The following is a 17,500-nucleotide window of genomic DNA, read 5'->3' as shown; positions in this document are numbered from 1 at the left end:
CGTACGCCCCCCGCACTCACCCTTAAAGGCCGGGACAGCCCTTGGGGTTCCTGCCGGGGGCGGGCAGCATACATATGTCCGTTCCGTGGGAGCCACCGGAGATATGTCAGAGCCCGTACGCCCCCCGCACTCACCCTTAAAGGCCCGCAAGCCCTTGGGGTTCCTGCCGGGGGCGGGCAGCATACATATGTCCGTTCCGTGGGAACCACCGGGGAGATGTCAGAGCCCGTGAAACCCCGAAAGACAGACCCTTAAAGGCCCGCAAGCCCTTGGGGTGAACGTCTGGGGCGGGCAGCATACATACACCCCGGTCGGGAACCACAGGGAGGTGAGGTCAGAGCCCGTGAAACCCCGAAAGACAGACCCTTAAAGGCCCGCAAGCCCTTGGGGTGAACGTCTGGGGCGGGCAGCATACACACTCTCCACGGCGGGCCGCGAAGACTTAGCGGGCGCAGCCGCCGGAGCGGGCCGCCGACGAGGCCTGAAACGCGGGGTGCGGCCGGGACCGTTCCCCCCTTGCATTTCGCTGGATGATCAGACAGTCGCAAAGAACCGTCTGAAAATCCCGGGCCAAGTCCAGAAAGTGTCCGTAAAAGAGCTAGCGGGGCCCAGCCACTTTCCTCCAGCAAGTGCCCTTAGCTCAGTTTTGACCTCTCTCATTGCACTAAGTGTCTTCAAAAACCCAGTTCCTGTATTTCCCCCGGCACCGTAGAGAAATGCTGACAGCCTGGAACACTGTGGCGGCTGCACACGGCACTCCCTTGCCCGCCGCGAGCAGCCTAGCCCCGCCTAAGACCCGCGAGAACCGCCCATCGGCACACGGCCCGCTGTGCGCCCGAGCCGTTTGGTGTAAAAACTGTCCAAAAGTGGTTTCGACCACTTAGGAACATCGTAGAGACTCGAAATAAAAAGCATTTTGTTGGAAAAGCGATTCTGAGGAAGGCTGTGTCAAAATTAATTTCGGGAAATGTCGTTTACCCCCCCCCAAATGGCTCCGAAGTACCCCCCCCCCACCCCCCCCCTAAAAAACCGTGTTCCGGGGTTTTTTCGAGAAAACAAACACACGGGGTATATAGAGGGGACTGAGACGAATCGAATGACGTGCTTTGCAAAGAAATCGGGGGCTCACAGCCCCCCCAGGAGAGGTTCAAAAGTCGGAGGACTGGTCACCTAACTCCCATTGAAGTCAATGGGGGAAAAATGAAAACTGTCAAAAAGGCTTAAAATTGTTCAAAAACCCACTGGGGCAGTAGATAATCATCCTATTTGAATTTTAAAAGTCTTAGTTTGGCGAAAAAATACCTTTTAATAATTGTTTTAGGGGTCAGAAAAATCAGCTCCGGCTGCCTGGTCACCTAGGGGAGATAGAAAATTTTTCTAAGTTTTTCACTCGGCCGCCTGGTCCCCTAACTCGAAAATTTTAAAGTGCTCCCATCGGTCCCGGGATAGGGTGGCTGATAGCTGGGAGCCCCCTGAGCACTGCCCCGGTGTTAGTTTTCGGAGAAATGCCTCCGTTGATTTGTTATGATTTTTTTTCCGCCGGCCGCCTGGTCGCCCTAATGCAAAGTCAATGGGAGTGAGGAGATAGAAAATTTTTCAAAGTTTTTCACTCGGCCGCCTGGTCCCCTAACTCGAAAATTTTAAAGTGCTCCCATCGGTCCCGGGATAGGGTGGCTGATAGCTGGGAGCCCCCTGAGCACTGCCCCGGTGTTAGTTTTCGGAGAAATGCCCCCGTTGATTTGTTATGATTTTTTTTCCGCCGGCCGCCTGGTCGCCCTAATGCAAAGTCAATGGGAGTGAGGAGATAGAAAATTTTTCAAAGTTTTTCACCCGGCCACAAACGACTCCAAAACACACTGGGGCTGTGGCTGGGACTCTCACCAGGACTGCCCCCTACTTTATTTATGGATTAAAAAGCATTCTATATTAATTTTTCGATTTTTGGGACCCGGGACGCCTGGTCACCTAACTCCCCTTCTATCCCTATGGGGGGGGACGGGGACATCGAAAACGCTCCCATCGCTGCCGAGGCACGCTGCGGGGACTCTCCCTACCATCGCCCCATGCTTCCTTTGAAGAATATATGACGTTTTTCAATTTTCACCGACATTTGAAAATCAAAACTTCAGAACATTTCATAGTTATTCTCAATGGGTTGTCTAGGGGCACACATCTCTAAACTGGGGGAAATGCTCAAAATGATTAAAAAGAAAAACAATGCCCCCAGACCCGGGGGGCTGATAGCTGGGAGCCCCCTGAGCACAGCCCCGGTGTTAGTTTCTGGAGAAATGCCCCCGTTGATTTGTTATGATTTTTTTTCCGCCGGCCGCCTGGTCGCCCTAATGTAAAGTCAATGGGAGTGAGGAGATAGAATATTTTTCAAAGTTTTTCACTCGGCCGTCTGGTCCCCTGACTCGAAAATTTTAAAGTGCTCCCATCGGTCCCAGGGTAGGGTGGCTGATAGCTGGGAGCCCCCTGAGCACTGCCCCGGTGTTAGTTTCTGGAGAAATGCCCCCGTTGATTTGTTATGATTTTTTTTCCGCCGGCCGCCTGGTCGCCCTAATGCAAAGTCAATGGGAGTGAGGAGATAGAATATTTTTCAAAGTTTTTCACTCGGCCGTCTGGTCCCCTGACTCGAAAATTTTAAAGTGCTCCCATCGGTCCCAGGGTAGGGTGGCTGATAGCTGGGAGCCCCCTGAGCACTGCCCCGGTGTTAGTTTCTGGAGAAATGCCCCCGTTGATTTGTTATGATTTTTTTTCCGCCGGCCGCCTGGTCGCCCTAATGCAAAGTCAATGGGAGTGAGGAGATAGAATATTTTTCAAAGTTTTTCACTCGGCCGTCTGGTCCCCTGACTCGAAAATTTTAAAGTGCTCCCATCGGTCCCAGGGTAGGGTGGCTGATAGCTGGGAGCCCCCTGAGCACAGCCCCGGTGTTAGTTTCTGGAGAAATGCCCCCGTTGATTTGTTATGATTTTTTTTCCGCCGGCCGCCTGGTCGCCCTAATGCAAAGTCAATGGGAGTGAGGAGATAGAATATTTTTCAAAGTTTTTCACTCGGCCGTCTGGTCCCCTGACTCGAAAATTTTAAAGTGCTCCCATCGGTCCCGGGATAGGGTGGCTGATAGCTGGGAGCCTCCTGAGCACTGCCCCGGTGTTAGTTTCTGGAGAAATGCCCCCGTTGATTTGTTATGATTTTTTTTCCGCCGGCCGCCTGGTCGCCCTAATGCAAAGTCAATGGGAGTGAGGAGATAGAATATTTTTCAAAGTTTTTCACTCGGCCGTCTGGTCCCCTGACTCGAAAATTTTAAAGTGCTCCCATCGGTCCCAGGGTAGGGTGGCTGATAGCTGGGAGCCCCCTGAGCACAGCCCCGGTGTTAGTTTCTGGAGAAATGCCCCCGTTGATTTGTTATGATTTTTTTTCCGCCGGCCGCCTGGTCGCCCTAATGCAAAGTCAATGGGAGTGAGGAGATAGAATATTTTTCAAAGTTTTTCACTCGGCCGTCTGGTCCCCTGACTCGAAAATTTTAAAGTGCTCCCATCGGTCCCGGGATAGGGTGGCTGATAGCTGGGAGCCTCCTGAGCACTGCCCCGGTGTTAGTTTCTGGAGAAATGCCCCCGTTGATTTGTTATGATCCGTAGTTGCCGGCCGGCCGCCCGGCATTGCTCTATCGGATGGAGCGTGGGCTGGCTATGGGAGATTTAGCGATTTTCGGAACCGGCCCCGATGGCCCCCCAAACCGGGTGGCCACGAGGTGGGACCCCCCTGAGCACTGCCCCGGTGTTAGTTTTCCGAGAAATGCCCCCGTTGATTTGTTATGATCCGTAGTTGCCGGCCGGCCGCCCGGCATTGCTCTATCGGATGGAGCGTGGGCTGGCTATGGGAGATTTAGCGATTTTCGGAACCGGCCCCGATCGCCCCCCAAACCGGGTGGCCACGAGGTGGGACCCCCCTGAGCACTGCCCCGGTGTTAGTTTTCGGAGAAATGCCCCCGTTGATTTGTTATGATCCGTAGTTGCCGGCCGGCCGCCCGGCATTGCTCTATCGGATGGAGCGTGTGCTGGCTATGGGAGATTTAGCGATTTTCGGAACCGGCCCCGATCGCCCCCCAAACCGGGTGGCCACGAGGTGGGACCCCCCTGAGCACTGCCCCGGTGTTAGTTTTCGGAGAAATGCCCCCGTTGATTTGTTATGATCCGTAGTTGCCGGCCGGCCGCCCGGCATTGCTCTATCGGATGGAGCGTGGGCTGGCTATGGGAGATTTAGCGATTTTCGGAACCGGCCCCGATCGCCCCCCAAACCGGGTGGCCACGAGGTGGGACCCCCCTGAGCACTGCCCCGGTGTTAGTTTTCGGAGAAATGCCCCCGTTGATTTGTTACGATTATTTTTCGCCCAGGCGATGTGCCTTTTCATTTTGTTTTGCACTTTCCTTCATTCCTTGGTGCATGCTACCATCTAACGGACACATTTCGGTACTGCAGTTTGAAAGTAATTTCCCCGTCTAGGGATCTCTCAATGCCCTGGGCTGCGAAAGGAGGGCAAGGACACCCTATGTTCTCATGAGTGCAAAGCCCCCCCGGCTTCAAGGCATTCCAAAAGGAAAACCGGAGACACTGCTGTACACACACACACACACACACACACACACACACACACACACACACACACACACACACACACACAGAGAGAGAGAGAGAGAGAGAGAGAGAGAGAGAGAGAGATAGAGAGAGAGTAGTCACACAGTGGAATAAACTCCCCAGCGATGTGGTAGAAGCTGAAAGTTGGGGAACATTGTGATGGTCTATATTTCTTGGCAGATAATAAAAGATGCTCTTATCATGCCTCCGTTGATGTGTTATGATCCATAGGTTGCCGGCCGCCCGGCATTGCTCTGATCGGATGGACCGTGGGCTGCCTATGGCAGAGTATGGGCGATTCTTCAGCCGGCCCCGATGGCCCCCCAAACCGGGTGGCCACGAGGTGGGACCCCCCTGAGCACTGCCCCGGTGTTAGTTTTCGGAGAAATGCCCCCGTTGATTTCTTATGATCCGTAGTTGCCGGCCGGCCGCCCGGCATTGCTCTATCGGATGGAGCGTGGGCTGGCTATGGGAGATTTAGCGATTTTCGGAACCGGCCCCGATCGCCCCCCAAACCGGGTGGCCACGAGGTGGGACCCCCCTGAGCACTGCCCCGGTGTTAGTTTTCGGAGAAATGCCCCCGTTGATTTGTTATGATCCGTAGTTGCCGGCCGGCCGCCCGGCATTGCTCTATCGGATGGAGCGTGGGCTGGCTATGGGAGATTTAGCGATTTTCGGAACCGGCCCCGATCGCCCCCCAAACCGGGTGGCCACGAGGTGGGACCCCCCTGAGCACTGCCCCGGTGTTAGTTTTCGGAGAAATGCCCCCGTTGATTTGTTATGATCCGTAGTTGCCGGCCGGCCGCCCGGCATTGCTCTATCGGATGGAGCGTGGGCTGGCTATGGGAGATTTAGCGATTTTCGGAACCGGCCCCGATCGCCCCCCAAACCGGGTGGCCACGAGGTGGGACCCCCCTGAGCACTGCCCCGGTGTTAGTTTTCGGAGAAATGCCCCCGTTGATTTGTTATGATCCGTAGTTGCCGGCCGGCCGCCCGGCATTGCTCTATCGGATGGAGCGTGGGCTGGCTATGGGAGATTTAGCGATTTTCGGAACCGGCCCCGATCGCCCCCCAAACCGGGTGGCCACGAGGTGGGACCCCCCTGAGCACTGCCCCGGTGTTAGTTTTCGGAGAAATGCCCCCGTTGATTTGTTATGATCCGTAGTTGCCGGCCGGCCGCCCGGCATTGCTCTATCGGATGGAGCGTGGGCTGGCTATGGGAGATTTAGCGATTTTCGGAACCGGCCCCGATCGCCCCCCAAACCGGGTGGCCACGAGGTGGGACCCCCCTGAGCACTGCCCCGGTGTTAGTTTTCGGAGAAATGCCCCCGTTGATTTGTTACGATTATTTTTCGCCCAGGCGATGTGCCTTTTCATTTTGTTTTGCACTTTCCTTCATTCCTTGGTGCATGCTGCCATCTAACGGACACATTTCGGTACTGCAGTTTGAAAGTAATTTCCCCGTCTAGGGATCTCTCTCTCGTCTAGGGACACTGCTGTACACACACACACACACACACACACACACACACACACACACACACACACACACACACACACACACAGTGAGAGAGAGGGAGAGATAGAGAGAGAGAGAGGTGGAGAGGGAGAGAGAGGTGGAGATAGAGAGATGGAGATAGAGATGGAGATAGAGAGAGATGGAGATAGAGAGAGAGATGGAGATGGAGAGAGAGATGGTGATAGAGAGATAGAGATAGAGAGAGAGATGGTGATAGAGAGAGAGATGGTGATAGAGAGATGGAGATAGAGAGAGAGATGGTGATAGAGAGAGAGTCGTCACACTCTGGAACAAACTCCCCAGAAGCTGAAAGTTGGGGAACATTATGATGATCTTTATTTCTTGGCAGATAATAAATGATGATCTTACAGAGGGCGACTTACAACACCAGTGCAAACATACAGCGAAGGACAAGGCATCAATCGCGACAGAATCCCTTGAGTTAAAGCAGCAGATTCAGAATAACACACGTCAAAACAGACTGGAGACTAAAACGAGCACGAAAGGTGTCGAATATGTGGCCTCCTCTCGCTTGTAAACTCTCTCGTGTTCCTGTCGATGGGGTCGGCGGCTCGGGGCAGCGGCCTAGCAGCAGCAGGCAGGCCACCCGGCTGCCTGGGGCTGACCTCCGGGGCAGGCAGGCAGGCAGACCTCCAGGGCAGGCAGGCAGGCAGGCAGGCAGACCTCCAGGGCTAACAGGCTGACCTCCAGGGCTGGCAGGCTGACCTCCAGGGCTGGAAGGCAGGATGGCAGACCTCCAGGGCAGGCAGGCAGGCAGGCAGGCAGGCAGGCAGACCTCCAGGGCTGGCAGGGAGACCTCCAGGGCTGGCAGGCAGGCAGGCAGGGCTGTGTGGCTGGGGAGGGCAGGCTGGCAGGCAGGTAGGCCGTGCTGCTGCCAGGGCTGGAAGGCTGACCTCCAGGGCAGGCAGGCAGGCAGACCTCCAGGGCAGGCAGGCAGGTAGGCCGTGCTGCTGCCAGGGCTGGCAGGCTGACCTCCAGGGCAGGCAGGCAGGCAGGCAGACCTCCAGGGCTGGCAGGCTGACCTCCAGGGCAGGCAGGCAGGCAGGCAGGCAGACCTCCAGGGCTAACAGGCTGACCTCCAGGGCTGGCAGGCTGACCTCCAGGGCTGGAAGGCAGGATGGCAGACCTCCAGGGCAGGCAGGCAGGCAGGCAGGCAGGCAGGCAGACCTCCAGGGCTGGCAGGGAGACCTCCAGGGCTGGCAGGCAGGCAGGCAGGGCTGTGTGGCTGGGGAGGGCAGGCTGGCAGGCAGGTAGGCCGTGCTGCTGCCAGGGCTGGAAGGCTGACCTCCAGGGCAGGCAGGCAGGCAGACCTCGAGGGCAGGCAGGCAGGTAGGCCGTGCTGCTACCAGGGCAGGCAGGCAGACCTCCAGGGCTAACAGGCTGACCTCCAGGGCAGGCAGTGCTGCTACCAGGGCTGGATAGCAGACCTCCAGGGCTGGATAGCAGACCTCCAGGGCAGGCAGTGCTGCTACCAGGGCAGGCAGGCTGTCCTCCAGGGCTGGATAGCAGACCTCCAGGGCAGGCAGTGCTGCTACCAGGGCTGGATAGCAGACCTCCAGGGCAGGCAGTGCTGCTACCAGGGCAGGCAGTGCTGCTGCCAGGGCTGGATGGCAGGCAGGCAGACCTCCAGGGCTAACAGGCTGACCTCCAGGGCAGGCAGGCAGACCTCCAGGGCTAACAGGCTGACCTCCAGGGCAGGCAGTGCTGCTACCAGGGCAGGCAGGCTGTCCTCCAGGGCTGGATAGCAGACCTCCAGGGCAGGCAGTGCTGCTACCAGGGCAGGCAGGCTGTCCTCCAGGGCTGGATAGCAGACCTCCAGGGCAGGCAGTGCTGCTACCAGGGCAGGCAGGCTGTCCTCCAGGGCTGGATGGCAGGCAGGCAGACCTCCAGGGATGGATAGCAGACCTCCAGGGCTGGAAGGCAGGCAGGCAGACCTCCAGGGCAGGCAGTGCTGCTACCAGGGCTGGATAGCAGACCTCCAGGGCTAACAGGCAGACCTCCAGGGCTGGAAGGCAGGCAGTGCTGCTACCAGGGCAGGCAGGCTGTCCTCCAGGGCTAACAGGCAGACCTCCAGGGCAGGCAGTGCTGCTACCAGGGCTGGATAGCAGACCTCCAGGGCTGGATAGCAGACCTCCAGGGCTAACAGGCAGACCTCCAGGGCAGGCAGTGCTGCTACCAGGGCTGGATAGCAGACCTCCAGGGCTGGAAGGCAGGCAGGCAGACCTCCAGGGCAGGCAGTGCTGCTACCAGGGCTGGATAGCAGACCTCCAGGGCTAACAGGCAGACCTCCAGGGCTGGCAGTGCTGCTACCAGGGCTGGATAGCAGACCTCCAGGGCTGGATAGCAGACCTCCAGGGCTAACAGGCAGACCTCCAGGGCTGGCAGGCTGACCTCCAGGGCAGGCAGGCAGGCAGGCAGACCTCCAGGGCTGGATAGCTGACCTCCAGGGCTGGATAGCAGACCTCCAGGGCTAACAGGCTGACCTCCAGGGCTAACAGGCAGACCTCCAGGGCAGGCAGGCAGACCTCCAGGGCAGGCAGTGCTGCTACCAGGGCTGGATAGCAGACCTCCAGGGCTAACAGGCAGACCTCCAGGGCTGGCAGTGCTGCTACCAGGGCTGGATAGCAGACCTCCAGGGCTGGATAGCAGACCTCCAGGGCTAACAGGCAGACCTCCAGGGCAGGCAGGCAGACCTCCAGGGCTGGATAGCTGACCTCCAGGGCTGGATAGCAGACCTCCAGGGCTAACAGGCTGACCTCCAGGGCTAACAGGCAGACCTCCAGGGCAGGCAGGCAGACCTCCAGGGCAGGCAGTGCTGCTACCAGGGCTGGATAGCAGACCTCCAGGGCTAACAGGCAGACCTCCAGGGCTGGAAGGCAGGCAGTGCTGCTACCAGGGCAGGCAGGCTGTCCTCCAGGGCTGGAAGGCAGACCTCCAGGGCAGGCAGGCAGACCTCCAGGGCAGGCAGTGCTGCTACCAGGGCTGGATAGCAGACCTCCAGGGCTGGAAGGCAGGCAGGCAGACCTCCAGGGCAGGCAGTGCTGCTACCAGGGCTGGATAGCAGACCTCCAGGGCTGGAAGGCAGACCTCCAGGGCAGGCAGGCAGACCTCCAGGGCAGGCAGTGCTGCTACCAGGGCTGGATAGCAGACCTCCAGGGCTAACAGGCAGACCTCCAGGGCTGGCAGGCTGACCTCCAGGGCAGGCAGGCAGGCAGGCAGACCTCCAGGGCTGGATAGCAGACCTCCAGGGCTGGATAGCTGACCTCCAGGGCTGGATAGCAGACCTCCAGGGCTAACAGGCAGACCTCCAGGGCTGGCAGTGCTGCTACCAGGGCAGGCAGGCTGTCCTCCAGGGCTGGATAGCAGACCTCCAGGGCAGGCAGTGCTGCTACCAGGGCAGGCAGGCTGTCCTCCAGGGCTGGATAGCAGACCTCCAGGGCAGGCAGTGCTGCTACCAGGGCTGGATAGCAGACCTCCAGGGCAGGCAGTGCTGCTACCAGGGCAGGCAGTGCTGCTACCAGGGCAGGCAGGCTGTCCTCCAGGGCTGGATAGCAGACCTCCAGGGCAGGCAGTGCTGCTGCCAGGGCAGGCAGGCAGACCTCCAGGGCTAACAGGCTGACCTCCAGGGCTAACAGGCAGACCTCCAGGGCTGGCAGGCTGACCTCCAGGGCTGGAAGGCAGGATGGCAGACCTCCAGGGCAGGCAGGCAGGCAGGCAGGCAGGCAGGCAGACCTCCAGGGCTGGCAGGGAGACCTCCAGGGCTGGCAGGCAGGCAGGCAGGGCTGTGTGGCTGGGGAGGGCAGGCTGGCAGGCAGGTAGGCCGTGCTGCTGCCAGGGCTGGAAGGCTGACCTCCAGGGCAGGCAGGCAGGCAGACCTCGAGGGCAGGCAGGCAGGTAGGCCGTGCTGCTACCAGGGCAGGCAGGCAGACCTCCAGGGCTAACAGGCTGACCTCCAGGGCAGGCAGTGCTGCTACCAGGGCTGGATAGCAGACCTCCAGGGCTGGATAGCAGACCTCCAGGGCTAACAGGCAGACCTCCAGGGCTGGCAGGCAGGCAGGCAGACCTCCAGGGCAGGCAGTGCTGCTACCAGGGCTGGATAGCAGACCTCCAGGGCAGGCAGTGCTGCTACCAGGGCAGGCAGTGCTGCTGCCAGGGCTGGATGGCAGGCAGGCAGACCTCCAGGGCTAACAGGCTGACCTCCAGGGCAGGCAGGCTGTCCTCCAGGGCTGGATAGCAGACCTCCAGGGCAGGCAGTGCTGCTACCAGGGCAGGCAGGCTGTCCTCCAGGGCTGGATAGCAGACCTCCAGGGCAGGCAGTGCTGCTACCAGGGCAGGCAGGCTGTCCTCCAGGGCTGGATAGCAGACCTCCAGGGCAGGCAGTGCTGCTACCAGGGCAGGCAGGCTGTCCTCCAGGGCTGGATAGCAGACCTCCAGGGCAGGCAGTGCTGCTACCAGGGCTGGATAGCAGACCTCCAGGGCTGGATGGCAGGCAGGCAGACCTCCAGGGATGGATAGCAGACCTCCAGGGCTGGAAGGCAGGCAGGCAGACCTCCAGGGCAGGCAGTGCTGCTACCAGGGCTGGATAGCAGACCTCCAGGGCTAACAGGCAGACCTCCAGGGCTGGAAGGCAGGCAGTGCTGCTACCAGGGCAGGCAGGCAGACCTCCAGGGCTAACAGGCTGACCTCCAGGGCAGGCAGTGCTGCTACCAGGGCTGGATAGCAGACCTCCAGGGCTAACAGGCAGACCTCCAGGGCTGGAAGGCAGGCAGTGCTGCTACCAGGGCAGGCAGGCTGTCCTCCAGGGCTGGAAGGCAGACCTCCAGGGCAGGCAGGCAGACCTCCAGGGCAGGCAGTGCTGCTACCAGGGCTGGATAGCAGACCTCCAGGGCTGGAAGGCAGGCAGGCAGACCTCCAGGGCAGGCAGTGCTGCTACCAGGGCTGGATAGCAGACCTCCAGGGCTAACAGGCAGACCTCCAGGGCTGGAAGGCAGGCAGTGCTGCTACCAGGGCAGGCAGGCTGTCCTCCAGGGCTAACAGGCAGACCTCCAGGGCAGGCAGTGCTGCTACCAGGGCTGGATAGCAGACCTCCAGGGCTGGATAGCAGACCTCCAGGGCTAACAGGCAGACCTCCAGGGCAGGCAGTGCTGCTACCAGGGCTGGATAGCAGACCTCCAGGGCTGGAAGGCAGGCAGGCAGACCTCCAGGGCAGGCAGTGCTGCTACCAGGGCTGGATAGCAGACCTCCAGGGCTAACAGGCAGACCTCCAGGGCTGGCAGTGCTGCTACCAGGGCTGGATAGCAGACCTCCAGGGCTGGATAGCAGACCTCCAGGGCTAACAGGCAGACCTCCAGGGCTGGCAGGCTGACCTCCAGGGCAGGCAGGCAGGCAGGCAGACCTCCAGGGCTGGATAGCTGACCTCCAGGGCTGGATAGCAGACCTCCAGGGCTAACAGGCTGACCTCCAGGGCTAACAGGCAGACCTCCAGGGCAGGCAGGCAGACCTCCAGGGCAGGCAGTGCTGCTACCAGGGCTGGATAGCAGACCTCCAGGGCTAACAGGCAGACCTCCAGGGCTGGCAGTGCTGCTACCAGGGCTGGATAGCAGACCTCCAGGGCTGGATAGCAGACCTCCAGGGCTAACAGGCAGACCTCCAGGGCAGGCAGGCAGACCTCCAGGGCTGGATAGCTGACCTCCAGGGCTGGATAGCAGACCTCCAGGGCTAACAGGCTGACCTCCAGGGCTAACAGGCAGACCTCCAGGGCAGGCAGGCAGACCTCCAGGGCAGGCAGTGCTGCTACCAGGGCTGGATAGCAGACCTCCAGGGCTAACAGGCAGACCTCCAGGGCTGGAAGGCAGGCAGTGCTGCTACCAGGGCAGGCAGGCTGTCCTCCAGGGCTGGAAGGCAGACCTCCAGGGCAGGCAGGCAGACCTCCAGGGCAGGCAGTGCTGCTACCAGGGCTGGATAGCAGACCTCCAGGGCTGGAAGGCAGGCAGGCAGACCTCCAGGGCAGGCAGTGCTGCTACCAGGGCTGGATAGCAGACCTCCAGGGCTGGAAGGCAGACCTCCAGGGCAGGCAGGCAGACCTCCAGGGCAGGCAGTGCTGCTACCAGGGCTGGATAGCAGACCTCCAGGGCTAACAGGCAGACCTCCAGGGCTGGCAGGCTGACCTCCAGGGCAGGCAGGCAGGCAGGCAGACCTCCAGGGCTGGATAGCAGACCTCCAGGGCTGGATAGCTGACCTCCAGGGCTGGATAGCAGACCTCCAGGGCTAACAGGCAGACCTCCAGGGCTGGCAGTGCTGCTACCAGGGCAGGCAGGCTGTCCTCCAGGGCTGGATAGCAGACCTCCAGGGCAGGCAGTGCTGCTACCAGGGCAGGCAGGCTGTCCTCCAGGGCTGGATAGCAGACCTCCAGGGCAGGCAGTGCTGCTACCAGGGCTGGATAGCAGACCTCCAGGGCAGGCAGTGCTGCTACCAGGGCAGGCAGTGCTGCTACCAGGGCAGGCAGGCTGTCCTCCAGGGCTGGATAGCAGACCTCCAGGGCAGGCAGTGCTGCTGCCAGGGCAGGCAGGCAGACCTCCAGGGCTAACAGGCTGACCTCCAGGGCTAACAGGCAGACCTCCAGGGCTGGCAGGCTGACCTCCAGGGCTGGAAGGCAGGATGGCAGACCTCCAGGGCAGGCAGGCAGGCAGGCAGGCAGGCAGGCAGACCTCCAGGGCTGGCAGGGAGACCTCCAGGGCTGGCAGGCAGGCAGGCAGGGCTGTGTGGCTGGGGAGGGCAGGCTGGCAGGCAGGTAGGCCGTGCTGCTGCCAGGGCTGGAAGGCTGACCTCCAGGGCAGGCAGGCAGGCAGACCTCGAGGGCAGGCAGGCAGGTAGGCCGTGCTGCTACCAGGGCAGGCAGGCAGACCTCCAGGGCTAACAGGCTGACCTCCAGGGCAGGCAGTGCTGCTACCAGGGCTGGATAGCAGACCTCCAGGGCTGGATAGCAGACCTCCAGGGCAGGCAGTGCTGCTACCAGGGCAGGCAGGCTGTCCTCCAGGGCTGGATAGCAGACCTCCAGGGCAGGCAGTGCTGCTACCAGGGCTGGATAGCAGACCTCCAGGGCAGGCAGTGCTGCTACCAGGGCAGGCAGTGCTGCTGCCAGGGCTGGATGGCAGGCAGGCAGACCTCCAGGGCTAACAGGCTGACCTCCAGGGCAGGCAGGCAGACCTCCAGGGCTAACAGGCTGACCTCCAGGGCAGGCAGTGCTGCTACCAGGGCAGGCAGGCTGTCCTCCAGGGCTGGATAGCAGACCTCCAGGGCAGGCAGTGCTGCTACCAGGGCAGGCAGGCTGTCCTCCAGGGCTGGATAGCAGACCTCCAGGGCAGGCAGTGCTGCTACCAGGGCAGGCAGGCTGTCCTCCAGGGCTGGATGGCAGGCAGGCAGACCTCCAGGGATGGATAGCAGACCTCCAGGGCTGGAAGGCAGGCAGGCAGACCTCCAGGGCAGGCAGTGCTGCTACCAGGGCTGGATAGCAGACCTCCAGGGCTAACAGGCAGACCTCCAGGGCTGGAAGGCAGGCAGTGCTGCTACCAGGGCAGGCAGGCTGTCCTCCAGGGCTAACAGGCAGACCTCCAGGGCAGGCAGTGCTGCTACCAGGGCTGGATAGCAGACCTCCAGGGCTGGATAGCAGACCTCCAGGGCTAACAGGCAGACCTCCAGGGCAGGCAGTGCTGCTACCAGGGCTGGATAGCAGACCTCCAGGGCTGGAAGGCAGGCAGGCAGACCTCCAGGGCAGGCAGTGCTGCTACCAGGGCTGGATAGCAGACCTCCAGGGCTAACAGGCAGACCTCCAGGGCTGGCAGTGCTGCTACCAGGGCTGGATAGCAGACCTCCAGGGCTGGATAGCAGACCTCCAGGGCTAACAGGCAGACCTCCAGGGCTGGCAGGCTGACCTCCAGGGCAGGCAGGCAGGCAGGCAGACCTCCAGGGCTGGATAGCTGACCTCCAGGGCTGGATAGCAGACCTCCAGGGCTAACAGGCTGACCTCCAGGGCTAACAGGCAGACCTCCAGGGCAGGCAGGCAGACCTCCAGGGCTGGCAGTGCTGCTACCAGGGCTGGATAGCAGACCTCCAGGGCTAACAGGCAGACCTCCAGGGCTGGCAGTGCTGCTACCAGGGCTGGATAGCAGACCTCCAGGGCTGGATAGCAGACCTCCAGGGCTAACAGGCAGACCTCCAGGGCAGGCAGGCAGACCTCCAGGGCTGGATAGCTGACCTCCAGGGCTGGATAGCAGACCTCCAGGGCTAACAGGCTGACCTCCAGGGCTAACAGGCAGACCTCCAGGGCAGGCAGGCAGACCTCCAGGGCAGGCAGTGCTGCTACCAGGGCTGGATAGCAGACCTCCAGGGCTAACAGGCAGACCTCCAGGGCTGGAAGGCAGGCAGTGCTGCTACCAGGGCAGGCAGGCTGTCCTCCAGGGCTGGAAGGCAGACCTCCAGGGCAGGCAGGCAGACCTCCAGGGCAGGCAGTGCTGCTACCAGGGCTGGATAGCAGACCTCCAGGGCTGGAAGGCAGGCAGGCAGACCTCCAGGGCAGGCAGTGCTGCTACCAGGGCTGGATAGCAGACCTCCAGGGCTGGAAGGCAGACCTCCAGGGCAGGCAGGCAGACCTCCAGGGCAGGCAGTGCTGCTACCAGGGCTGGATAGCAGACCTCCAGGGCTAACAGGCAGACCTCCAGGGCTGGCAGGCTGACCTCCAGGGCAGGCAGGCAGGCAGGCAGACCTCCAGGGCTGGATAGCAGACCTCCAGGGCTGGATAGCTGACCTCCAGGGCTGGATAGCAGACCTCCAGGGCTAACAGGCAGACCTCCAGGGCTGGCAGTGCTGCTACCAGGGCAGGCAGGCTGTCCTCCAGGGCTGGATAGCAGACCTCCAGGGCAGGCAGTGCTGCTACCAGGGCAGGCAGGCTGTCCTCCAGGGCTGGATAGCAGACCTCCAGGGCAGGCAGTGCTGCTACCAGGGCTGGATAGCAGACCTCCAGGGCAGGCAGTGCTGCTACCAGGGCAGGCAGTGCTGCTACCAGGGCAGGCAGGCTGTCCTCCAGGGCTGGATAGCAGACCTCCAGGGCAGGCAGTGCTGCTGCCAGGGCAGGCAGGCAGACCTCCAGGGCTAACAGGCTGACCTCCAGGGCTAACAGGCAGACCTCCAGGGCTGGCAGGCTGACCTCCAGGGCTGGAAGGCAGGATGGCAGACCTCCAGGGCAGGCAGGCAGGCAGGCAGGCAGGCAGGCAGACCTCCAGGGCTGGCAGGGAGACCTCCAGGGCTGGCAGGCAGGCAGGCAGGGCTGTGTGGCTGGGGAGGGCAGGCTGGCAGGCAGGTAGGCCGTGCTGCTGCCAGGGCTGGAAGGCTGACCTCCAGGGCAGGCAGGCAGGCAGACCTCGAGGGCAGGCAGGCAGGTAGGCCGTGCTGCTACCAGGGCAGGCAGGCAGACCTCCAGGGCTAACAGGCTGACCTCCAGGGCAGGCAGTGCTGCTACCAGGGCTGGATAGCAGACCTCCAGGGCTGGATAGCAGACCTCCAGGGCTAACAGGCAGACCTCCAGGGCTGGCAGGCAGGCAGGCAGACCTCCAGGGCAGGCAGTGCTGCTACCAGGGCTGGATAGCAGACCTCCAGGGCAGGCAGTGCTGCTACCAGGGCAGGCAGTGCTGCTGCCAGGGCTGGATGGCAGGCAGGCAGACCTCCAGGGCTAACAGGCTGACCTCCAGGGCAGGCAGGCTGTCCTCCAGGGCTGGATAGCAGACCTCCAGGGCAGGCAGTGCTGCTACCAGGGCAGGCAGGCTGTCCTCCAGGGCTGGATAGCAGACCTCCAGGGCAGGCAGTGCTGCTACCAGGGCAGGCAGGCTGTCCTCCAGGGCTGGATAGCAGACCTCCAGGGCAGGCAGTGCTGCTACCAGGGCAGGCAGGCTGTCCTCCAGGGCTGGATAGCAGACCTCCAGGGCAGGCAGTGCTGCTACCAGGGCTGGATAGCAGACCTCCAGGGCTGGATGGCAGGCAGGCAGACCTCCAGGGATGGATAGCAGACCTCCAGGGCTGGAAGGCAGGCAGGCAGACCTCCAGGGCAGGCAGTGCTGCTACCAGGGCTGGATAGCAGACCTCCAGGGCTAACAGGCAGACCTCCAGGGCTGGAAGGCAGGCAGTGCTGCTACCAGGGCAGGCAGGCAGACCTCCAGGGCTAACAGGCTGACCTCCAGGGCAGGCAGTGCTGCTACCAGGGCTGGATAGCAGACCTCCAGGGCTAACAGGCAGACCTCCAGGGCTGGAAGGCAGGCAGTGCTGCTACCAGGGCAGGCAGGCTGTCCTCCAGGGCTGGAAGGCAGACCTCCAGGGCAGGCAGGCAGACCTCCAGGGCAGGCAGTGCTGCTACCAGGGCTGGATAGCAGACCTCCAGGGCTGGAAGGCAGGCAGGCAGACCTCCAGGGCAGGCAGTGCTGCTACCAGGGCTGGATAGCAGACCTCCAGGGCTAACAGGCAGACCTCCAGGGCTGGAAGGCAGGCAGTGCTGCTACCAGGGCAGGCAGGCTGTCCTCCAGGGCTGGAAGGCAGACCTCCAGGGCAGGCAGGCAGACCTCCAGGGCAGGCAGTGCTGCTACCAGGGCTGGATAGCAGACCTCCAGGGCTGGAAGGCAGGCAGGCAGACCTCCAGGGCAGGCAGTGCTGCTACCAGGGCTGGATAGCAGACCTCCAGGGCTAACAGGCAGACCTCCAGGGCTGGAAGGCAGGCAGTGCTGCTACCAGGGCAGGCAGGCTGTCCTCCAGGGCTGGAAGGCAGACCTCCAGGGCTGGCAGTGCTGCTACCAGGGCTGGATAGCAGACCTCCAGGGCAGGCAGGCAGACCTCCAGGGCAGGCAGTGCTGCTACCAGGGCTGGATAGCAGACCTCCAGGGCTGGATAGCAGACCTCCAGGGCTAACAGGCAGACCTCCAGGGCTGGCAGGCAGGCAGGCAGACCTCCAGGGCAGGCAGTGCTGCTACCAGGGCTGGATAGCAGACCTCCAGGGCAGGCAGTGCTGCTACCAGGGCAGGCAGTGCTGCTGCCAGGGCTGGATGGCAGGCAGGCAGACCTCCAGGGCTAACAGGCTGACCTCCAGGGCAGGCAGGCTGTCCTCCAGGGCTGGATAGCAGACCTCCAGGGCAGGCAGTGCTGCTACCAGGGCAGGCAGGCTGTCCTCCAGGGCTGGATAGCAGACCTCCAGGGCAGGCAGTGCTGCTACCAGGGCAGGCAGGCTGTCCTCCAGGGCTGGATAGCAGACCTCCAGGGCAGGCAGTGCTGCTACCAGGGCAGGCAGGC

The sequence above is a fragment of the Amia ocellicauda genome, unplaced genomic scaffold (genome assembly GCF_036373705.1).
Source record: "Amia ocellicauda isolate fAmiCal2 unplaced genomic scaffold, fAmiCal2.hap1 HAP1_SCAFFOLD_94, whole genome shotgun sequence".
NCBI lineage: Eukaryota > Metazoa > Chordata > Actinopteri > Amiiformes > Amiidae > Amia > Amia ocellicauda.
Note: the sequence above shows the minus strand (reverse complement) of the source record.